The sequence below is a fragment of the Benincasa hispida genome, chromosome 3, assembly GCF_009727055.1.
Source record: "Benincasa hispida cultivar B227 chromosome 3, ASM972705v1, whole genome shotgun sequence".
In the NCBI taxonomy this organism is placed as follows: Eukaryota; Viridiplantae; Streptophyta; class Magnoliopsida; order Cucurbitales; family Cucurbitaceae; genus Benincasa; species Benincasa hispida.
In genome coordinates this window covers 70898023-70905916 of record NC_052351.1, presented here as the reverse complement: position 1 = coordinate 70905916, position 7894 = coordinate 70898023, and the positions used below count along the sequence as shown (strand labels likewise).

Genomic DNA, 7894 nt, shown 5'->3' with positions numbered 1-7894 from the left:
ACTATGTTTTATATTAAAAAGTTTTTGTATAATTATTATTTTGTTATATTACATAATTTAGAATATATTACATAATACATATATTAATTTAAAAAAAGAATTGAATTTATAACAGAAAAGATTATACATTTAAACGTTTTTGTCTTTTTTTAATATAAATTTACATTTTAAAATTTAAAACTCTAAATATGGATAAAAACATATAAATGTTGTTAGGACCGGTATGACAACCCTAGAGGGGTGAAAAGAATTTAATTAAAATTTTTCTAAATATGCTCAATTGAACTAATTAGATAATTTTTAAATTAAATTAACAAAACCCTAGTTGATATTAAATAACAACATTGATAAAAGTATGTGATAATCTATTCAATCATATCAACCAACAAGATCAAGCAATTAAAATTAAGTGCAAAAATAACTAGGAAATAGTTAGAAAAAGACACCGTGCTTTTTATAGTGGTTCGGTCAAACACGACCTACATCTACTTTCCCGAGCACCTCTGGAGAATTCGATTAAAAAATATTCTTTGACTCTTTCCACAAATGAGAGTCGAACTGTTACTTTGCACGGGTTCAATAGCGAATCCGATCATTTTCATGGTTTAGGATCCAACCGTTATAATGTTTTTTTTTTAAACCTTCAAAGACTTTAGTTTGAGCTCATAGACTTTAGTCTTCACAATACAAAAAAAAATTCTTAAAAAATAAGATGAAAAGAAAAAGTGGCTCTACTACTAGCTTTAGAAGCATCAATCTTTCCAGGTCAAATCTTTAGTAGCTCTTGCTCGATTTCCGGTTCTTTCCCTAGAACTACGTGGATTTCATGAATTCTCGATTTAATTTAAAAATTGTGAGAAGACTATTCTCAAAAATTGCAGTGGCATGACACCCACGAATTCGAGTGGCAGAAGCGTGAGAAAAAGTTAATCACAATAATCATTACCATTAGGGGCTGTGACAATTTCAAGTTGGGAGAGATGTCCTCAACGGGACTCTATACAATCACTGTAAGTGTACTTTGACGTAAGTAGAAGCTAGGTTAGCTTTCATTTGTTTTGTCAAGAGCGAGTCATTAAGCATTAGAATGCCATGATTAATGCCTGGGAGAGGGTGCTCCGTACAAAATCTCAATATAAATGATAAGTTTGACTTTATATTTTGAGTGTGATTTTGTGAATATTTAATTTAACATTCAAATTTGGTTTTTTTTGCTTGTTTTTTTCCAGAACTTTTTTTAAATAGATTTCCAGTTCAATGCAAACCAATGTCATCCATCAAAGAATGAAACAGTGATGAGAGGGATGAGGAAATTGGAATTGGAAGCAGACAAAGTATCAAACCTCACACATACAAAAACAAAACCAAAAACTAGTAAAGAAAAACGGATGACATTGGAATGGGAACAAAACAAGTGTCAAAGCCTTAGAAAAACATATACAAAAATTAGTAAAAAAAAAATGTTAGAGAGCCCATTCGTTGTTTTTGTATTTTGAAGTCAATGAGCATTGAAACCTTTCCTTGCTATTGCTATTCATTTTTGTTCTGTTTTCTTCTTGTGGGTTAGAAATGGAGAAATACGAAGTTGTTAAGGATTTAGGTGCTGGAAGTTTTGGTGTTACTAAACTTTGTAGGCATAAACACACCAAAGAGCTTGTGGCCGTGAAGTTCATAGAACGTGGTCCTAAGGTTAATTTTGTTCTCGATTCATTTCTTTCCTTGTTTCTTATTTAATATGGATGCTTAAATTAGTATGTACAGATTGATAAGAACGTGGCAAGAGAGATTATTAACCATGGATTGCTTCGGCATCCAAGCGTAATTGGTTTCAAGGAGGCAAGTTTCTTTACTTTTTGTGTTTGAGGATTACTTTAATCTAACATCATGTAATGGTCCAAGTATTGGGAATACTTGTTCACCAATATGGGCTTGGCTTTGTTGTTTCTTATGACAAAAAAAAAATGATTTTCTTTAGTGGGAGATTGATGGAAGTGTTAGTATTAAATGCATCAAGAGTGTTATATAGATTAAATTGAAGTCGGTTTTAAGATTTGCAGGTTGTTTTAACCCCGACGCATTTGGCTGTCGTGATGGAATATGCAGCTGGGGGACAACTTTTCAATATAATTTGCAACCATGGACGTTTTAGTGAAGATGTGGTGTAATATCTCTCTCTTTTTCTCTCTCATAGGTTATGAATTTCTAGCTTTATTCTTTGGACATGCCCTCGAACGTGTAGATCCAAGTCCGGGATTGAAAACTTAATAACTCGAAACCTTTGTTATGTCTCGAAGTTGGTTTAGGGGTGTCGACGTCTTCTTCAGAATTGTTCTATGGCTTGTACAATTGTGTCCTCGAGTTCTAAGAAGCATTCTATTGAATTAGTGGGGTACAGTACGCCAAAAGAAGAATTGTGAGCTTTGTGAGATTGTTTAACTCTTTGATCTTATTTGTTACAGGCAAGATATTTCTTCCAACAAGTGATTACTGGAGTCAATTATTGCCATTCAATGGTAGAATAAAAAATATACCAAGTCTCATATGGTTTTTTGTTTAAAAATGTTATACGATATTTTGTTTGACACAATGCTTTGCAGGAAATATGTCAGAGAGACTTGAAACTAGACAATATCCTTTTAGATGGAAGCGAAGCCCCACGCTTGAAGATCTGTGATTTTGGTTACTCCGAGGTCTTTGAATATGAGTATTTTATTGGCTCAATTCAAGTTAATATGTTATTTCTTTTATCTTTTCTGTACTTACTACTTATATTGTTGTACTGTCAATTTCTTTTGTAGTCATCACTTTTTCATTCTAAACAAAATTCATCTGTTGGTTCTTCGTCATACGCGGCACCGGAGGTTCTATCTCATGGACAATATGATGGAAAGGTTCTTATCTACATTTTGAGATAATTCAACTTAAAAAATAGACTCTCTTAATTCAAATTCCAAAATGGCTTATTGTCTTCTATTCCATCATGTTGTAGATGGCAGATGTATGGTCATGTGGAGTTACTCTGTATGTTATGTTGGTCGGTGCATATCCTTTTGATGATCAGGACGATGCTAGAAACTTCCAGAAAACTATTCAGGTCCATTACATGCCCCATTGTATAGTAATTTCAGTCAAGTGATAACTTTTCTCACTTTAGTTTTGTTGTTCTGCAGCGAATAAAGGCTGCACAGTACAATATACCAGCCAATGTTAAAATATCTCAAGATTGTCGTCACCTACTCTCTCGCATCTTTGTCCAAAATCCGTCGAGGGTATTTTTCTGTGGCATAAACTAATATGTTTTTGTCGCTTCTTTATTTTGAATTTGAAAAATCATCTCCACTTTGTTAGTTTTGTTTGATTTTATGAGCTAGAACTTCTAAAATGGTAAAATGGTAGCGTAGGGAGACTTAGATTCGCCTTGATAGACCCTCCCACATGAGCTAGAACATCCTTTCTTTCCAACTTGTACCTTCGTTAAGATGTTGGGTTATATTGCTTCTCTTTGATGTAATTCTCACACTCTCAACATAATATGACAGAGAATTTCACTAAAAGAGATCAAGAGTCACCCGTGGTTCCGAAAGAACTTGCCAAGGGAACTGACAGAATCAGCCCAAGCGGTATATTATCGGAGAAATAACCCAAGCTTCACTCTTCAAAGTATTGAAGAAATCATGAAGATCGTGGGGGAGGCAAGGAACCCGCCCAAGAGTTTACGACGGGGAACTGAAGACGACAATGAAGAAGGTGAGGGAGAGCTGGAATTGTAATTGAAATACGAAGGTAGAAAATGTTAGAGGCCATTAGTCTATTTCAGGTCTGATCAACTTAGATTGTGCGCAGAAATGGATAAGTACGAAGCTGTTAAGGAGTTGGGTGCTGGAAATATTGGTGTTGCTAGACTTTTGAGGCATAAACACACCAAAGAGCTTGTCGCCATCAAGTACATAAAACGTGGTCATAAGGTTAATTCTCTTTCGTTTTGGCTTTCAAATCAACCTTGTTTCTTTTCTAATATGGGTGCTTAAATTGGGGGCTTTTGATGCTTATTTGTATTGACAGATTGATGAGAATGTGGCAAGAGAGATTATAAACCATCGATCGCTTCAACATCCAAATATAATTCGTTTCAAGAAGGCAAGTTTCTCTCTACTTTTTTTAGGATTTTTCATGTAATTGCCAAAGTTTTGGTAATACTTGTTCAGCAAAATAGGTTTGAAGTTGAAGTTGAAGTCGGTTTTAAGATTTGCAGGTTGTTTTAACCCCAACGCATTTGGCTATAATGATGGAATATGCAGCTGGGGGAGAACTTTTTGAAAGAATTAGCAAAGCTGGACGTTTTAGTGAAGATGAGGTTTGTTATCTACTCTCTTTCTCTGTCTCTTATACACTGTGAATGTTTGGAGATACCCTCCGATATCTAAACCGAAGCCTCGGATTGAAAACTTAATAACTCAAACCTTTTGTTATCTCTTGAAACTGGCTTTGGGGTGCCGAAGTTCTTAAGAAGTGCTAACTTTTTGAAGTTGTTTAACTCTTTGACGTTACTTTTTACAGGCAAGATATTTCTTCCAACAGTTGATTTCGGGAGTCTATTATTGCCATTCAATGGTAGAATAAAAAACATACAAAGCCTCGTGTGGTTTCTTGTTTAAAAATCTTATATGATATTTTCATGTGACACAATCCTTTGCAGCAAATATGTCATAGAGACTTGAAACTAGAAAATACCCTTCTAGATGGAAGCGCAGCCCCGCGCTTGAAGATTTGTGATTTTGGCTTCTCCAAGGTCTTTGAATTCGAGAATGTTAATATGTTCTTTCTTTCCTTCTCTCTGTACTTATGATATTATATTGTCAATTTTTTTTGTAGTCATCTGTGTTGCATTCAAGACCAAAATCAACTATTGGTACACCAGCATACATAGCACCAGAGGTTATATGTCGACAGGAGTATGATGGAAAGGTGCTTATATACATATGGATAATCCAACTACAATAAGATTATGAAAAAGGAAGAAGAATATTATTTCATATCCATTACACAATCTACTGCATATTTTTTTCCAAATTCCTTTGACCTTGTTGCAAGATACATTTTGGATGACTGACTACATTTTGAACTTGAACTACTACATAATCAACTGTAGACCTTTTGAAAATTTATCCACAGATGTTTTTCCTTCTATTGAAAATAAATTGGGTTTTTCGTTCTGTTATGAATCAATTAAAGATAAACAGAAAACGTAAAACAAAAGAGAATCGATATAGAGATTTACGTAGTTCATTAACAGTATGTTAGCTACATCCATGAGCAAAAGGAAAATGGTTTATCATTAGAGGGAATTCTTGAAGAAAATACAGAGTAGAGACACCTCGAGGGTTAGAGAGTTTATATAGTGCGCTTCTCTAAACCCTCTTGACCTCATAGAGACCACTGTACTTGGGCGTTCGGAGTGTCATATATCAGATTCAAGGCATTCCAACATGTTCGATAGTTTTGTTTCTGTAATGAAGTTTGATTTAGTTTGAGCACAAGAATTTCATGAAAAGCTTTGTTCTAGTTTGAGCACTAAAATTTCATGTAACGTTTTGTTCTCATCGTGCATGTAGAAAGACTTACAGTTTGTTTCCTTTAAGCAAATATAAAATTAATATGGTTATTGGTATCATTAGAAGTATTCAAAGAATAGATTCTCTTTATTCAAACTCTCACTCTAAAATGGCTTATTGTCTTCTCTTTTGTCGTATTTAGTTGGCAGATGTATGGTCATGTGGAGTTACTCTCTATGTTATGTTGGTTGGTGCATACCCTTTCGAAGACCATAACGATCCTAGAAACCTTCGGAAAACCATTCAGGTCCAGTATTTTCCCTTTCGTATAGTAATCTCAGTAAAGTGCACATCTTCCTCACTCCATTTTTGTCGTTCTGCAGAGAATAATGGATGTACAGTATAAAATACCAGACTATGTTCACATATCTAGAGATTGTCGACATCTACTCTCTCGCATCTTTGTCCAAAATCCGTCAAGGGTATTTTTCTGTGACAAACTAATATGATTTTGTGATCATTTCCTTATTTAGAGTTCTAATATAAAATTAACTTCACTTTGTTAGTTTTGTTTGATTCTGAATTGAAACTTCTAAAATGGTAAAATGGTAGTGTAGGGAAACTTCAACCAGCCTTAATAGGCTCTACCACATGCAATTCTATTGAAATTTAATGCCAGTATACAAAGTTATCTTCCCTATGTTATATGTTAGTTTTATTTTCTTTATCTGAATTGATTTTTTAGTTTCATGATCTAGGGATAAATAATAATTACATTAAGACCCATCTCTTCACTAGGGAACTTGGACAAGTTTTTGAGCTTCAGTTAGCTTTTTTAAAGGCTTATATATAAAACTCTCTCTCTCAATTTTGATACTTGAAATATCTGAAAACTTTTGTATTTGCTAGCTAGCACATTTGGCAATTAATCTCAACTCAGTCTTATAGGAAACAATCCAAGAAAGATTTCAAGCAGCTAGTTTACAGTCTTCAATGTAGAGAGAAAACAAGCCACACTTTAATTCATCCTCAAAATTTGACACCCCATATAAATTATCTAGGAAAGTTGCAAACATAGCAGTGAAGTGCAAAGTATTAGTTGGTATAACACAATGTAAAAGAATTTGTAGATATAACAAAATTTAGAGAGTAACTCCACATGACCATACATCTTTTGGTGATACTGCTTCGTTTCTATTTAATTCTCACACCTGACATGGTACGGCAGAGAATTTCAGTAAAAGAGATCAAGAACCACCCATGGTTCGTAAAGAACTTGCCAAGAGAACTAACAGAATCGGCCCAAGCCATCTATTATAATAGGGACAATCCAAGCTTCTCTCTTCAAAGTTTTGATGAGATCATGAAGATCATGGGGGAGGCGAGAAACCTGCCCCCATCATCAACAACTGTCGCGGGATTTGACTGGGGAATCGAAGAGGATGATGAAGGCGGCGACCGAGTGCTGGAAGAAGAAGAGGATGATTATGATAAGAGGGTGAAAGAAGTTCATGCCAGTGGAGAATACTTTGTCAGTTAGAAACAGAACATAACATAAAGTGATGTATTGTTATTATATTATTGAGCTTGGGTGGTGTTATGTGTAGTGTAAAATAATTATAGCTCTCCATAGCAAGTATATCATATTATATATCAGCAGACTTTAAGTTCTGAATCTGTTCATATATTGTTAGTTCATGGTCTGCAAGTCTAAGCTAATAGTTTATTTCTCTATTATCTCTTGGTATTGTGTTACTAAGTTGGATGTGTGGTCTCCAAGATTTGGAAGAGAGAGAAAAAGTAGTAGAGAAAAGGAGAGAGATTTTGAGAAAAGTAATAGGAGACTGAGATTCATAATTCCCAATTCAATTGTATACACAAACATGGGCCATGAAGACCTATTTATAGAGAAAAGAGGTAACCCCTTTCTCCTAGTCTTTTCTATTCCTACTCTAGTTCTAATTTAATTAAATAAATTTTATTTGATTAATTAGTTCAATAATTAAATAATCATATATATTAAATTCAATTTAATATATATATATAATCAATAAATAAATAAAGATCACATGTTTATTTATCTCTACTTCAAAAAAAATAATTAATTAATTAACCATTAATCAATTAATTAATTAACCATTAATCAATTAAACGACTATATTAAATCATATTTAATATAGAATTAATCAACATATAATTATCACATATTTATATGTATACATCTCTTTAATATTTGAATCTTATTCAAATATTTTCTCTCTTAATTATAGATCACATTTATAATTAACTATATTATATTAATCTCATTAATATGCAATTGATTTGAACAATTCTAACCATTC

The 7894-nt window shown here is 33.5% G+C and overlaps 1 pseudogene; it reads left to right on the top strand.

Moving 5' to 3' along the window:
* The first annotated feature begins 705 nt into the window (after window positions 1-705).
* Window positions 706-7229, top strand: LOC120074155 (annotated as a pseudogene).
* The last annotated feature ends 665 nt before the right edge of the window (window positions 7230-7894 follow it).